Source organism: Pinus tabuliformis, chromosome Q, assembly GCF_031772625.1.
Source record: "Pinus tabuliformis cultivar Carrire ecotype Pingquan chromosome Q, CPIR1, whole genome shotgun sequence".
Taxonomy (NCBI): Eukaryota; Viridiplantae; Streptophyta; class Pinopsida; order Pinales; family Pinaceae; genus Pinus; species Pinus tabuliformis.
Window position 1 is genome coordinate 11,617,658 of NC_142296.1, and position 17,437 is coordinate 11,635,094.

At 41.2% G+C, this 17,437-nt stretch overlaps 1 protein-coding gene across 1 annotated transcript in view; it reads left to right on the plus strand.

The window, feature by feature from the left end:
• LOC149218016 (Methylthiotransferase) overlaps positions 1-17,437 on the plus strand; it is a 263,590-nt gene that overhangs the window by 33,627 nt on the left and 212,526 nt on the right. The gene's annotated exons all lie outside the window — the stretch shown is intronic.

Below are 17,437 nucleotides of genomic sequence, written 5' to 3' on the forward strand. Positions count from 1 at the left end.
ACTCAAACTTATTAAAAGAAGGTTGGACTAAGGGAGAAGGCACATTATTGAGCACAAGACATAGTGAGATAGTGAAATCTCAGTAATTGGGTGAAGGACATTCATACAAGTGTGCAATTGCCCGAAAAAGACAATGGTAGTGTGTGGTAGCAAAGGAAATCATGCAAGTGTAAAGGTCGTGGTTGTACAAGGGCAGATGAAGCAGGTTGAAGTGGAAATTAGGCCATATAAGGACCATACAACAAACTAGGGTGCACATTTTATGAGCAACGCAACCGTACAATAGACTAGAAAGGCCATACAGGCCATATAGGTCACATCAATAGCAACAAGTGGTTCGTGGGCGATTTTGCAATTTTTGGAGGGCCATAAAACTCATATAGGTTGCCCAATTTATTCCCATAATTTTTCTATAGCTAAATTGTTTTTCGAGTGGGCTATTCTTCGAGTAAGGGGGCCCTTGCATGCCAAGAACTTATTAATTGAAAGGCAGATTTTGAAGGGCAAATATTTTTGTGTGTTGTTTCTGGATATTCATTGTTTCGCTTCCTCTGTTTTATTTATTTATTTGCTAGTTAAAATCCCAATTGTTCTTTTCATTCAGTATATTCAAAATGTAATTTGAAATGAGCAAGGAATTTACTCAGAAATAATTAGTCATTTAATGGTGTTAGAGAATTAACAATGCCCATCTTTAACACACTTCAAGCATTTTCTTACGGATATTCCTGGAAATTTAAATCGACCTCTAGATTTAGATCTCGCACTCGAGGATCTGTTTTTATTTCTATTCAAGGAACACTCTTTTACAGATAAGGCAACCGTGATTTGACTATCCATGGTTTTCACTTTGTGGAGATGTCGTGGAGTGAGGACCATTCTTTGACCCTTATTGGCACCTTACTTTATGGAGATGCACACTTTATGAGGATGACATCATGTTGGAGAGCCTCTTCTCCCACGTGTGGAGAAAAGGGAGCCATTTATTATGTTTTATCATTTTGTAAAGCTATCTTTAGGTCAGCTTGTGACTTGTTACCCTTGTTGGACGCTTTAAGCAAACTTTTAGGGCTTTTAGTTGTAAATTAAGGAATTTTGACTTGGTTACCCTCATATAAATAGAGGGGAGTGAAATTTCTTTGGATCATTGTCACACACACTCATCATTTCTCTCTTGAAAGAGTGTGCACTAGTGAAATCTTCTTTTCTCTTGGATGCAATGGCTAAGTAGAGTGTGAATTGTCTTGGGGAGGATATGTTTTGCATGGAGAAGCTTTCTTTGGATTGATGAAGTGATGCTTGCTTGAATAGTGTAAGTTTAATGCTATTTTCTTCCATTTTGCATGAAATTTTTGAAATTAGGTTTTGCCATGTGCCATATTAGAAAGTGCAATATCTTTTTTGATCTCTTGTATCTATGCTTTTATGTAAAATTTGTCATCTAGTGTCCATCAAATGAGTTAGTTTTCTCACATTCTTTGATCTTAAATCTCCTACACAAGAAAGTCGCTAGGGTTTTATAAGTGAAGTGAATTGTCTTCTACCCTCTCTATGCAAGGTCCTTCTATCTTGGCCTCGCCCTAATTAACTCCATTGCCCAATTGATTAGAGGCACTAACCTTGGTGTGTCAATCAACCTTAATTTTTCTTTTTTCTTTTCTTTATTTTATGGTAACTAGGGTTAGGGTTTTGTTAAATCTATATTTTACAACTAAATTACACCTATATGTTATTGTCCTATAGGTAGGGATTACATCGATTAATGTTTGAAAAGCAAAAATTATCATTTTATGCATGTTTTACCACAAATTCTAGGGCATTGAAAACTATTGTTTAACCAATCTTTTGTTTACTTCCTTGAACAACCTCAAACCTTTGTTGATCTTACCATTTATAGGTAATTTTGGTTTTTGTTATACTATTTTGCATGCTATAAATCTGCATGCCTATAAAACCCTAATTTATAACAACATTCTTTAGTTGATGGTGGCTAGTGGGAAATCTTACTTGAACATCTGTAGACCATATCTCGGTCTTGAAGGCCTTGCTAGTAATTCCCTCTATCATGATCTCTTTGCTAATCCCTAAGCTTGCCTTTATTGAAGATCCTTTAGGATGTTTAGTTACAAGTCCCTTAGAAATCTATTTGGCTTAGATTCCTAGGTCATCCTACCTCCAAGTCTTGCTAGGGAAGTATCCCTTGTGGAAATAATATCCAACCACTAAAGGAAGGGAGCAACCACTAAAGTGACAATGCTGGCTAATCCCATTGTTTCCCTATGACCTAGAGTGCCTTGTGAGGCTTTGCACTAGGCTGCAAGATTTTTTAGTAATAATCCCCATTGTCGACTGTATAGTTCTATATGAAACCAATTAGTTTTGACATTTATGACTGGTTCGGTATGGAATTGGCCTTTTCTAGTTTGGAACCTTTAATCGGACTGGTACAACCTTGAAATTGGTTAGATGGTTGGTTTCGCTGGAATTGGCTTGGTTTTGATAACAGTAGTCCAAACAACATTTCCTCCTTTAACAAGCTTTGTCTTGGGCCTTTTTTTTCTTGTTACATATTTCTATACTAGGCTTGCTATATCATGGTTATTTGCAACAATGGCAACTCCACTTGTAGTAGATGCAACAATAATAATAGTAAATAGACTTGGAGGAGGGGAAGTAACACCAACATGAACACTCTTCCCTTTCCTTTGACCTTTAGTAGAAGTCCTTAATTGAGCCATGATATCCGTGGTATGAATGAAGATAAGATAATTTTATTAATGTCCAACAAATGACCATAAATAGGTCAATGGGACTAAAGGTTACAACCAATATGAGTACAATGTGGGAGTGAAAACACAACTCCTAGAAAATTCCAAAGCTAAATCTAGGATAAAATGAAGTAATGAAGGATACAATAATAGGACAACCTCATAAATGCGTATATAACTGAATCATGTCGAAGGCTAAGTGAATAAGTTTAAGGTTTGAGGTTAATGATGTCAAGAATGCTTGAGTCTGATAGGCGACTGCGGTGGGTGCGATAGTGGCGTTGGTTCACTATTGGAGTCCTTTAGATCCAACAAGGAGTTTGCTTGCATGATCCTACGGGGGACGTAGGAGTGAGGGATACTTTTAACATTCGAGGCGAAAGGAGAGAACCTTTGGATAAGTCTCTGACTGCTCCACTGGGGTTGAGGAGGAACTTGTTCGGGGGTCCTGGGGGGGGAGGCGCTATTAAGGAACCGTTCGGTTCTAAGCCCTCTGACGCTCTGGGTGTGAGTGAATTGATGTTTTGTTCGACACCTCTCCAATGGTCTTGAAGGTAGTGGTTAACCTCCCAAAAGGGGGGGCTGAGGGGGTAGTCTCAAGGTCTCATTGCTCAACTATCTGAAATACCTTGGAACTCAGCTCGTCGCTTGTTGCTCCAATCAGTAGGATCAACCTGAAAGTATGATGTGACCGTCCGAATTTTTCCTGAGTGAGGCGAGGTATGTAGGATTTTAGATCTGTGTCTAAATATCTCCCTGATGAGGATTACTAGACATCTCTAATTAGGATACTGAAAGAAGGTAAAGTGGGATCCTCCAGACTCTCTATATAGGTAATGGTGTTATCCTCTAATCTCATAGTATATGGGGCATCAAAAAATTAAAGTGCATCTCGGTCTTCAACTCCTATAGGTGGCACAATTGGTAGACCCTATCAGATCGTGGTATATGGTGTTTCATCTCCACCCGAGTTGATGGGATCCAACTCGAAGCTGGCCCAGTGGGATCTTGAGTGAGTGCATCCAATGATTGCGAGTATAAGGGGGGCAGATGATGAGGTCATCTTGCAACTCCAAAAAGTTCTTTAGGTAGAAGGACATCTCTGAGCCAAGGCACACCAAGGGGGATGTCCATGTTGGAAATACTGGGGGGGGGGTGAATCAGTGTTCCTTAGCAATTAGCACTTTTAAATCTTTTCAGAGCATTAGTTAATCTTCAATTATTATTAATATTTATGTAGTGATAACAGTAAATAAAAGAACACAGTAGGCACAAGAATTTTAGGTGGAAAACCCCTTCCGGGTCAAAAACCACCGAATGCTTTTCTAATAAATTCTTTAATCTTCAGCCCCAACTGAAATGAAAGCAACAACTCCCTAGAATTCTAAAAAAGCATTCTTCTCCAGCTCCCACTCGGAATACGCCCCAACGCCCTAGTTTCTTCAGTAGTCAACTGAATGGATGCCCCAACCTACCACCTTGAAGTGTTCACAGGCTCCAACTTGTAGGCGACTTCATCCACCAGCCTAGCACCTCCCTGCCACCCTATAATGACTGAAATGAGACAAGAGTGTGGATTCCCTTACCAGGGACAACTATCCACGATACAATATGATTTACAATGATTTTGACCGAACACCCAATCGCACTGACCTGCAACTGAACCATGACATCATCCCAACAGAGACTCCTATACCTCCCAATAATGCCTTTTCGACTTTAGGCAGATTGACTCTTCCAATGATGACACTTTTACAACTTTACAATGATGACTCTTGGCCTTGACACTTCTTCGCAATATACAGATGACTATCATGTCTTCAAAGGATGTCCCGCTGCAATTCTTCCCTTGATTTGATATTCTACTCTTGAATTCTTGCTTGAAGTTGTACTTGAATCTTCTTCTACCTGCATGCAAAATTTGGCTGGCGAAACCAATCCTAAAACAAAACAAAATACCCTTTAGCTTACCTCTGCCTGCAAAACACATGTAAGTGCATAATAATGAATAAATACAAATACAAATTACAATGCGTACCTGAAGTGTGCTTGTCACTTTTGTTGTTGACTTGTTGCAACAGTAGACAAAGACTCCCACTCTTGATATAGGCTTGGACCCTATGCAAGACTATATCCAAAACTGACCTAAAGATATATACAATAAAAACTGATGACAAACCCTAGACTTGTGATGGACCAAGTTCTAAGTACAACAACAGAGACCATTCTATCAACTATGACAAGACAAGTAACATGAACTTACAACATCATATAGATTTAACAGGCTTGGTGTAACATCAAGAATATGTGGCATAAAATGTGTAGTATTAAGAATAGGACATCTGAAAAACTAATTGTGACATATAGAGACATAGAGATATATCCGAGACATTGTATATACTTACGTTGTCCTGCAAAAACATATGTCAGAAATGATACTCATATTTCAAATGTAAACACTAATCATACATACCTTGCTGTAGGAGACTTACCCTTGACTGTTGATGTGTGGTCCTTACTGTAGTGATCCTTGAAGGCATACTTTTTCTTGCCTTCTAGGAGCTCGATATTGAATATGTTGTATCTATGTAATTTCGGGTCTCCACAGTCTGAAATTTCGTCCTATGGTAGCCCTCTGAGTCATCTTTCCAACCCCATAGGTTCGATCAAGATTGGATTCTTCAAGAAAGAGTTATGCCCAATCTCCCACGATGATTGGATTATAGACTAGTTTAGTAGAGCGAACTTGTACAAAGTGCCATGTGTCACTATTGCGACCTTTGGCCCTGAAAACGCTACTCAACAAACTGCAATCCATCATTTTCTGTGACTATTTACGAAATTTGAATCTAATGCTCAGAGAGAAAGTTATGACGATTTTCCTAACGTCACTTGTTTGATATGGAATTCGGGAGCCTGCAAAAACCCTAGATTCCTCAGATCATTTCTCCGAAAATACAGTGAACCAAGATCTGAAATTCGGTCACGAGGTTCATTAAGATTTCGGCTCAAATGGGTTTTAATTTCAGCTTCTGAAGCTTCGCAAAAAAAAAGTTATAGCGAAAATGCCACAATGCCCTGTTTGAAGCCACAAAATCCCTACTAGAGGAGGATATGAGGGTCATTATTTATATGAATGTCTTGAGATTAGAGGGTCCTCAACATGTGAACGTTGGAGGGATTTTAGGAGCAATTTTTTTATTATTAATTATTGACTATTCAATGACCACAACCAATTATGAGTGCCATGCCACAACCCCATGGGGTTTTAGCCCACTAACTGGGGTTACTAACTTCAAACATGAATATCTCTCAAACCGCGAATAATTACTTGGCGTGCCATATATCAACAGAAACATTTCGACGAGTAGAATCCATATAGAAGATCCTTGAGTTAGAATAGAGTAAGTTGTCAAGTCAAAATGCCCATGCAAGATCGGGGTAGCCCCAGGTGATTCTTGGGTTGACGTCATTGACAACCACTGATCAACTGTCCAAGTGACTTGAATGTATAATCTGTAGATATCCTCTTTGATGGCTTGATTCCATATCTATCAAGTCCGTAAGAGATGTGCTAGTCAATCAAGGGCGAAACTAAATGGAGGAAGGCGCTCTGGGTGTTATCACTTAGAACTAAAAATTTGATGCATATAATTTTCTATCCTAGCTCGATGACAAAGGTCTGTGTTAGTTTAATTTAGTTTTAATTTTCTTCCCTTAGGATTTGGAGTTTTAAAGAGTTTTTAACTCAAGTCATTCTCAACTCCCATTGGTTCTCCTCTACCCATCATTGTTTTGTAGCCACCTCTGTGTCTTATGTAAGCCACCGTGTCTTTTAGTAATTTCGCAGCACAATTCCAATTCACCAGTTTCGCAGCGCAATCATGATTAAGCAGTTTCGCAGCGCATCATGATTAGGCAGTTTCGCAGCGCATCATTAAAATTTAAAACTAACAGCGCTGCGAAATCATGGATTCGTACTTCCGCAGCGAATCTTTCCCGAAATATCAAGTCCGTTAGGTGAGTCATCAGCCATGTCTTCTCATGTCAGTTCATATATCTCTCCTATCACGTTTTAACGCTCATTGCCACTATCACCACCACTAGATCTGTTGATACGCATGTATTATCATTCCCAAGAAATTTCACCGTGCATAAGCCTTAATGATGGCCGTAAGTCTTGCATGAATGACAAATCTGCAAGATTATGTCTTGAAAGGTTTTAAGCGGAAAGATTCAAAATTCAAGCGAGGCTGAATTCAAAAAGAAGCTGAATCACAATTCCAACCGGAGCTGGTAGTCTTTGTGTGCGAAGATTTGGAAGAATCCATGGAGAAAAAAGAGCACAGATCCGGTAAACCTCTAAGGACTGAACCTGAGGGCCTGGATATAACGCTGAGGGATGAAGGGGTGAAGAAAGCGTTTAAAGACGCCGGGTGCTGGAACTTTTGCAAAAAATTACAAGGAGGACATGCACAGGTAACTAAAGAATTTGCACTAAACTTCACTGGTTTGAATTCAAAGGTAGCTATGTTAGAAGTGCAGGTTTCTCCAGAGGTGATATCTACTGTGACAGAGATCCCAAGGGGACAAGAGGAATGGTTCAAAAATTTCAAATTTGACATGAATCCTTGTAAGGAGTTTTTGAAGGACGCATATGTAAATGAAGATTTAAGTAGAGGAGTGCCCAGGAATTATGTCAAAGAACATTATGCTCTCTTACTCACCTGCATACAAAAATATTTGACTTGTGAAGGAAGGTATAACAAGGTTTATTCTTACCATTTCAAACTACTTTTGCATTTCACCGGGAAGGTCTCCATAGACTTACCGTTTTATCTCTTCCGTAGTTTGAGTAAGATGTGTGATAAAGTTCAGCTGAGAAAAGAGGATTCTGAAACCTCTTTGTTTCATCATGGTTTGATCAAGCTGCTGGTTTTAGATGGCCTCCAAAAGGTAGACAGAGACTGGAATTCTTTTATTTTTATGGCTGGATTCCAAAGCAAGACTAGCCTCACTCCACAACCGGCCAGAAGAAGCAAGAGCTCCAAAAAGAAGCAAGAGCTAAAAGGGTTCCAAAGTCACAACTAAGAAAACCAGTGAAGCCACTAATCATTCAAGATCAACCTCAACAATCAACCAAGGAAAAAGCTCATGGTAAGAAGACTATACCTGAAACAAGCACATCTGAAGCAGTCTCAAGAGTAAGAACAAGAAGTCAAATAAATAAGGAAAAAGGTAAAGCTGTAGCAGTTGAAGAGAGCCCAGTGTCCAAGGCAAATTTGAATGATTTATTACAGGCCATTGAATTCGAGCAGTCTCTACCAGTCCAAATTGAATTGATGCAGTCAGAGCAAGAAGGTACTAAGAAATCCAAGGTTTCAAAAAGGCTTAAATTTGATGAGCCAGCTGAAGAATTCATTTTTAAACCTAGAAGACCTATGACAAGGAGATTCCAGCAAGTACAGGAAGCACTGCCGAGAACAGAGGAAACAGGGGAAGAGACACAAAAAGACACGGGCAAAACAGTCATTGCATCTCAAGAAGATAATATAGCAGCCATACAGAGACAATTAGAGTCAGCCAAGTATGAGATTGCTAAATTGAAGAAGGCCGCTAGAAAGCATGCAGCCATACATGCGAAATATTATAAAACCTTATGGGAAGGAAATGAAGCTGTAAAAGCTCAGTTGAATTCAGTGGTTGATGGCCATGCACAATTTCACACCTGGACAGTACCAGCAATCAAAGAAGCCAAGTATATCAGAAGGATTAATATGCAACTGAGAGCTGGAAATAGAGCTATGAGGAAACAAATTGAAGATTTGAAGACACAACTAAGCCAGCTACCTGCTAAATGAGTTTTCTTTTTAAGAAAGGTTTTGTTTCAAATTTTTGACAAATTTGCTTAATCTTATTTTTCTGAAGAAATATAATCCCTATTCAACATGTGGAAAGTCTAAGGGAGTTTTTTGGCAATCAAATACTCGGTTGATAAAGATCTCGGGTCAAAGGCAAACTGTTTCAAATAACTCAGCAGTTTTGTAGCGCGCTACGAAACTGCTGAAGATGTTGTTTTTAACGCAAATCAAGTAGTTTGAATTATAAGCGGGAATTTTGAAAGGGAAACGTCTAAAGGTTGTGCAAGACATCAGCTGGAGCGAACAACAGTCAATCAGGTCAAGACAGATGGATGTTTAAAAGGGTTGAATATTCAAATCCAATTTTGAATTTTTGTCATAAAGCCCCTTTATCACAGTTCAAAATACATCAAATGATTTGCCTGCAAGAAATTTTTGCCTGTACACATGTTCATCAAAAAAAGCTTACAACGCATCAAGGACGTGGCAGTCTTCCACATCTTGGGTAATTAAAGGCTAAAGAACATGCTTCTGTGCATTCAAAGATTTTGGAAAAAACTGAAGCCGAGAAGCAAGGGTAACCTCCTAATATTTCTGAGCAGTTAAAAAGTTTCAACATCCAAGGTCAACATGGGGCATTAAATACCTATCTCAGCCAAACTGAAAGAGGACCAGGTGTCAAAGAACGAGGAGAAGCCATCATGCTTATAATATGGAGTTAGAGTCATAGTAGATTTAGAACTCTAAAAAAGCTCCAGTCAGCACTTTATTGTATTTATTAGTTAGTTAAATAGTTGATAGGTGTCATTAGAGGTAGTTATCGAATTCCCCTCATGCTGGAGGAGGAATCTCGATCAGTTAGAATAAGAATTCTATATATAGCTGAAACAACAATGTAATGGGGGTTGGAAAACTTTATGACAGAGCATTGTATTTGGCTTATGTAAAGACAGAGTTTCAGTAATATAATTTGGCTTTACTTCTTAGGATTCATGAAGGATTTCTATGTTTAGAATGTGTGATCTTGTCCTTTCCTAAATTTTTACAGTTGTATAAATGTATAATCACTCAGAATTCACTGATTGTGCTCTGATTTCCTGTATGCATTTATAAACTGTGGTTTCATATGAGTTATGTTCTGAATATTCAAATGCTGAATGCCCTGACTTCTATGTAAAGTCAAGATCCTTGTTTATTGAGGTGTTGTTGACTCCATAGGCCCAATGGAAACTTGTTTAATGTTTTTCCAGCATCTATATTTGTCACAGTTATTTCACAAAGAGTTAGCCATCTTATCTTAATCAAAATCATTAACCCATCTAGAGAGAGCCCTCTCAGGTTGAGGAGGCTAAGCCTCAGCCTAAAGTAGGTTTGAAATAGTTACTTAGAGTCAACCTGACCAGCAGCCTATCAGGGTCTGATTTTGAGATAACACTGGGGAGATGGTCATTGACTGAAGGAGTCGAGATGCCTCTGCGAACCATCCATGAGCACAACCTAATGGGGGTATCTGAAGCGATGGCCTTTGAAGGAAAAAGTGCAAGATAGGGGTATCTCTCTCTCCCAGTGCTAGAGTGTCTATAAGCGCTGACTTTATGGAGGAAAGAGACGAAGTGAAATATGACCTCAAGGCAAAAAGGGTGAACCCGAAACTTTGCCTAAATAATGGGCTGCAGAACAGTGTGTTTGCAGTGGATGATATGCCAGAGAAGCAGGGTTTCGAGTCTCTCCATCTGGCCTAATCTTATTGTAGTAAACTGGGTTCCCTAATCTCGGGACCAAAGAGGACCGTGGGTCTAATAATGGCCTCTAGGAGGTGGAGCTTGGACGAGATGTTTTGGAATTGTGTTTGGAACCATTGTCGCTTGATGATTGCTAGGGAGATGTAACCTTTACTAAGTCGAGGTTGGAGTGCTTGTCGCTTATCAAATATGAGCCTGTGAATTGTACCCCCAAGGTGGTGCAAAATGTGGTGATCTCAATCTTTGTCCCACGGTAGTAGACTGTAGAAGTGTAGGTCTGCAATAAAGTTCTTCGATGCCTTGAACATCGAAACCTTGGTTTTACCTAGGTTGACCTTCAACAATCGAAGGTCACAGAAACTAGTCAATGCATTAATTTGTCTCTGTAATCCCATAGGAGTAGAGGCCAACAAGACCAAGTCATCAATGATAAGGAGCAAGAAGATCAAAACATGGTGCAGTAGGCAACCGTCACCCTCCTGTATGCGCTCATGGAGGAAAGACTTGAGCTCAATATAAATTCCAAAGAGAGTCAAAGAGGGGACACCCCTGCTTCACCCTAACGGTACTTTGAATGAAGTTTGAAAGACCATGGGCCATCTTGAGGTGCGCTAGCACTGACTCATAAAGTGTCATGATAGTAGTTAAGAGGGTCTTCGATATGCCAATGTTGTGGGGTCTCTAGAATAATGCCTCCCTCGGAACCGTGTCAAAAGCTTTCTGGAAATCTACAAAGCAACTATAAACCCGCAAAGAGCGATGGCGGGCATCCTCAGTGATGGCTTTGACGGTGAAGATGTGATCAATCATATGGTTGTCTGGGTGGAAGCCTACTTGTCCTCTAGCTTTGAGATGTCGATTCTCTAGTTCCTCAGAAAGCCACTGGTGGAGCACTGTGGCATAAAGCTATGCTGTTGTTGGAGACATGACAAACTTAAGAAGTTAGGATCCCTTCAAATCTCTCAGACTTTGTTCACATATGATTTTCTCCTTAACCAGCAGATTGTTAGAGCAATTTCGTTAAAGAGAGTGAAAAAATGAGAGGAAAATCACTTTTAACACTGTTTTCCCCTCTCTTGGGATGCCTTTTTAGCATCTGTGTGCTTGACACATCAGGACATGCTAGGGCAGCATGTTGGACATGCATTTAGCGTGTGTCCTGAAACATGATAAGAGCCAAATGCATGCCACACTTGGTAGGGCAGTGTGTTATGTGTTCCAGTGTATCCCACAGTCTGACATGTGACACATGGGCCTACCCCAACATGTCCTGTATTTCAGTTGGGGTTGAGGTGGTTTTCTGCAACTTAGTATTAACGTCAAAGCTTTTCTTTCTCTTCATGAAAAAAGGAAATTATATTACTAAGAAAATACTTATATACAAGATAGAGGTAAACTATCCACCTTGTCAAGGACAATTTTATCTGCTGATAATGGATATGTGATCTAAGAAATGAGGGCTTTCATGAATAGCAATAATATCTATCCCTCATGAATTCAAAAAACAAAATAGGGCCATGATGTCTCATATCAAACCAATCGTCAAAACTAAAAGGCAAAAACTACGCAAAACTATAGTGGTGATGAATGTCGTTTGTCATTTCTTCCCTTTGGAGTTTTGTTGTTTCAGGGGTTCCATAATAAAGTCTAGGGTCCAGAGAAAATTTCTGTTGGCATTTGATTTATCATTTGAGTGACCCATTTTTCGGAAGTCCACAGTTTGGATGACACGTGTGAGGTGTCTCCCCTTGAGGTTAGCTACTCATCAGTGTTGATTTGGGTTAGCATCGGATGTGTTCTAGCCACGAAAATTGGTGGAGAGGCTAAGGCAAATAAGATCTCCAATACCCAGAAAGGGTCTGGGCAGATTCTAAAGTATTTGAGAGATATTAAAATAATTAATATTTTTAATGGAGTCCGTAAGTCTAAACTTAGGGAAAATAAAATATTAATGTGAATTATTATAAAATTGTGTTAGAATGGTCCAAAAGCCATGGATCAAGCCAGTTGTAATCTTAGCCATTGATTAGGGACTTAATCTCGGCCATTGATTTGTCAACGAGAAAAGTATAAGAGGAGGCTTGAGGGTCACTTGGAGAACACACCAAGAGATCAAGATTTCGACTTTCTGGAGCTGGGTTTGCTGAGAAAGTTGAGAGAGTGATCGGAATTACAACTGAGGGGCAGTGAATATAGAAGCGGAGATGCTGAGATAGTGTCGGGAGGAATTGCCGGAATAGCCGGGAAAGCTAACGCAGAGGGTAGAAGCCGGAACAGCCGGAACTGCCGGGAAAGCTGACGCGTTTGGGCAGAAGCTGGAACTGCCAGGAATTGCTGGAATTGTCGTAACAGCCGGGAAAGCTGACATAGGGGGCATAAGCCGGAACTGCTGAGAACAGCTGGGAACTACCGGAACAGTTGGGAAAGCTGACACAGAGGGCAGAAGCTGGAACTGTCGGGAACAGCCGGAATTGCTGGGAACTGCCGGGAAAGCTGACACAGAGGGGAAAAGAGGCTGACGCGGTCCCTAGAGGCTAGCGCTGGGGTTTTTTGTGGGGCAGATTGGAGCTGAGGAGCTGCTAGCATCCAGGGTTTTAGCCAGAGCATCTGCCTTCGAAGGAGAGGTACTACTGCTGAGAGTTTTCTCTGTTGGGTATGCCAGATTTGGCACCCAAATTGTATTCCGAAACTGCTTAATAAATCAGACCCTCAGATAGCTGCACCGGTTTTCCCACATTGGGTTTTTCCAGGGACATTAGTTCAAAAACAACAATGTCACTTGTGTGCTTGTTTCTATTTCCTTCAGTTGATGATCTGTAATGTGTTGAGCATGTACTTGTATTTATTTCTAGTATTTACATGGTAAATAACTTGTTAATTAACAGAACAAGTAGGTAGGAATAAATCAGTAAAGTGCATGAAGGGTTTCTGACGTGTCAGACTTAGAAATTCCAACATGGTATCAGACAGTGGTTGCAGATCACAGGAGAACTGAGGACATTAGCCGAGTAGAGCAGCAACAACAAAAAACAACTGTCCCGAGTGACAAAAGCTGTTCCTAGCAGAGTAGCAACAAGGAAGGGGTGATGTAGTGCCTACGTCATCAAGATTGAGCCAGGAAGAGGCAGCGTAGAGCCTGAGAGAGGCAAAGATAGTCTCACGCAGAGCCACCCAGAAGCTAAGAGGGATGACACAGTTCGCTGGGGAAGCTGATTTGTCGGTGCTGGGATTGCACAGAGCCTAGGAGCTCTAACCTTGAGTTTGCTGGGGTTTAGAATGCTGTGGGTAAGTTGTAGAGTGGAGCTGGTGGGGTACTGTAGTCAGAACAGTACCTATCAAGGCAAGGCCAAGGTAGAGGGAGTTGCTGCCAAGACAGATTTCTAGCCAAGGAATCCGGATCAGTGTTGTTGCATAAACGATCAAAGAGGGGCAACTTGACGTTGGCAGAAGGATTTCCAGGTGGGAAATCGGGACTCAAAGGGAGTCCAGAAGAGAACTTCTAGACGGGAAGTAGAGAGACTCAGCAAGAGTCGAACCGAGAACTTCCAGACGGGAAGTGGAGAGACTTAGTAGGAGTCGAATCGAGAACTTCCAGGCAGGAAGTAGAGAGACTCAATAGGAGTCGAACAAAGAACTTCTAGATGAGAAGTAGACTCAGCAGGAGTCGAACATAGAACTTCCAGGCGGGAAGTAGAGAGACTCGGAGGAGTCAACAAGAAGAGCAGAGAGATGGCCATGAATGGGATGAGGGATTAGGTCCTAGGATAGGCTGGACGGAGCGTCCAACTTTGTGGTCTGGAAGGCCAGGATCCTGTCCATTCTAGATAACCATCGTATCAAGGCCTTTGCCTTGAGGGACAACGATTGTGCCATGATTACTCATGTGCCACTTGAGAAGAAGTGGGGAGACATCGAGCTGTAGTCGGCGGACTACAAGCGATGAGGGGCAACATCCTCGAGGTACCCAACCTCTTGGATTAGACCTTGCTACAGGAGCCTTGAAAAGGATTAGCAGTACTGGCGGATGTTAGTAGAGACAGATGCAGATGGAGCGACAGAGGGAGCTACAGTGCAAGATTCATTGGACAACGCGAGGCTAGCAGGTTGCAACAGTGCGAGAGGCATGGGAGTGTTGCACCAGTGCAGGATTGCACAAAGAGGTGTGCAACAGTGCGAGATGCACAGAGTTATTGCAGCAACGCAAAGGTCAGAGAGGGAGCACTTGTCAGTAACAGAGGGAGCTTCAACATCAGGAGTGTTCTAGCCTGACAGAGATGTCAGAGTTGGGAGATCAATTACTTACTTCTCAGTAATTGGGTTGCAGTGCAGCAATTAGCAGTGGTAGTGCTATGGGCAGCCCGGTGCAACATGATGAGAGGGGTTGCAGTGTAGATGCAACAGTGGCAGTGGCAGGGCCATGGGCAACAACACGGATGCAGAGGGAGTTGCAGTACAGATGTAGTAGTGGCAGTGGCAGGACCATGGATAGCAGCACGAGATGCAACAGTGTAGAGGATGTTGGGCAGCAGGCCTAACATCAGCACAAGGACCAATGCCAGATGGTTAGGGTGATGCTCAATGAGGAGTATTACTAGAGCACAGTCCTCACTAAGAGGGAGTGTTGATTTGGGGTAGCATCGGATGTGCTCTAGCCACGAAAATTGGTGGACAGGCTAAGGCACATAAGATCTCCAATACCCAGAAAGGGTTTGGGCAGATTCTAAACAGTTTGGGAGATATTAAAATAATTAATATTTTTAATGGAGTCCCTAAGTCTAAACTTAGGGAAAATAAAATATTAATGTGAATTAATACAAAACTGTGTTAGAATGGTCCAAAAGTCATGGATTAATCCAGATCTAATCTTAGCCGTTGATTAGGGACTTAATCTCGACCGTTGATTTGTCAACGAGAAAAGTATAAGAGGATGCTTGAGGGTCACTTGGAGAACACACCAAGAGATCAAGATTTCGACTTTCTGGGGCTGGGTTTGCTAAGAAAGTTGAGAGAGTGATCAGAATTGCAGCTGAGGGGCAGCGAATACAGAAGCAGAAAGACAGAGATAGTGCCGGGAGGAATTGTCGGAACAGCTGGGAAAGCTGACGCAGAGGGCAGAAGCCGGAATTGCCGAGAACAATCAGAACTGCCGGGAATTGGCGGAAGGGCCGGGAAAGCTGATGCAGAGGGCAGAAGCCAGAACTGCCAAAATAGCGGGGAAAGTTGACGCAGAGGGTAGAAGCCAGAATTGCTGGGAACAACCCGAACTGCCGGGAATTGCCAAAACAGCCGGGAAAGCTGACGTAGAGGGCAGAAGCCGAAATTGTGGGGATTGCCGGGAAAGCTGACGCAAAGGGAAAAAGAGGCTGACGATAGGGTTTTTTGTGGGGCAGATTGGAGCTGAGGAGCTACTGGAGTGTTTATCCGGGGTTTCAGCTGGAGCATCTGTCTCTGAAGGAGAGGTACTACTGCCGAGAGTTTTCTCTGTTGGGTATGCCGGATTTGGCACCCAGATTGTATTCTGAAACTGCTTAATAAATCAAACCCTCAGATAGCTGCACCGGTTTTCCCGCATTGGGTTTTTCCGGGGACATTAGTCCAAAAACAACGGTGTCACTTGTGTGCTTGTTTCTATTTCCTTCAATTGATGATCTGTAATGTGTTGAGCATGTACTTGTATTTATTTCCAGTATTTACATGGTAAATAACTTGTTAATTAACAGAACAAGTAGGTAGGAATAAATCAGTAAAGTGCATGAAGGGTTTCTAACGTGTCAGACTTAGAAATTCCAACAATCAGCATAAAAAATTCAGGGCTTTCTGAGGGAGGGGGTTGTCTCGTTGTTAATGTTGAGCTTTTTGCTAGGATATGACGCCCAATTCTGAACGGGTGTCTCCCTTCTCCGCATGTGCCATCCATGTCCATAGCCCTTAAAACCCTCCTGAATTCTGACCAAAGATCTTCAATTTCTTTCCGTTATAATTCTTTTAAGATTTGTATGGTAATGCACTTGTATCTACCAGCCAATGGGCTTTATTTCTCTGCACCACCACCTTCTTGGAAAGGAAATTACCTCTTTAGAAGAAAGTTACATGCTTGCTAAATGTCAGTTATGCTCCAAAATAAAGTGAGGGATCAGGAATGATCCTTTGACTCAAAATAGTTTCAGAGGTGGGTGTACATGCTTTTCTATTATGGTGCAATTTTGGCCATACCCATCACTCAATTGAATGACCTTTAAGCTTGCATTCTTGGGGTCACACGTCCTATTTGCTAGCACGCTTTTACACGAGTTTGATTTAGATTTAGAGTAGAGTTTTCTTTTACTGTGCTCTTTTCTGGTAGATGCATTATGCATTCCTGCATTCCTTTTATAGTTGTTGATGCATGTTAACTTATTTTGGTCATTTGTGGATGTTAATCAAATTTCAATTTCTGTACAGCTTGCATACATTTTTCTCAAAGTCCCTCCTGAGTTTTGTAGAAAAGTGTCAATCTAACCTTCCTCCTTTGAACTAGGTTTAATGTCCCCTATCAACATCTTCTCTCTAAACTTCATCACTGCTTTATCTTTCTCCTGCTTAGTGAAGTTTGATGGTTTATGAACTTTTTTCATTTCCTGTTGTGGTGATAGCCTCTCATCTTATTTTTGCTTCTGCAGGGCCCATTGTATGTTCTTATTTTGAAGAATGTAATCTCTAGTCCCTTCGACCTAGTGTCATCTGTAGTGGATATTAATATAAATTTAATGTCTTCTCTGCACTTTTTGTCCATCTCTAATTCTCTTCCACATGGGTTCTGTGACTTCTGTGCTGCATTTCCCTATGTTGGGTTGGCTTCTTCCAATGCCCTCTTTCCTTCTCTTTCATGAAATCAAAATTCTTTTGGCACTTGCCCCAGTAGACCTTGATCCTCAAACCCCCAAGAAGATTACTGGACAGACTCATGGGTTCATCGACATAAGTATTGCAGCTTACAAAAATATAAACAATGACATGAAGATATAAGACAAGGTCCCCCTCTCCAAGACAGGTTGTCCTGCTTGCTATCTGTCCTAATTTGACAGAT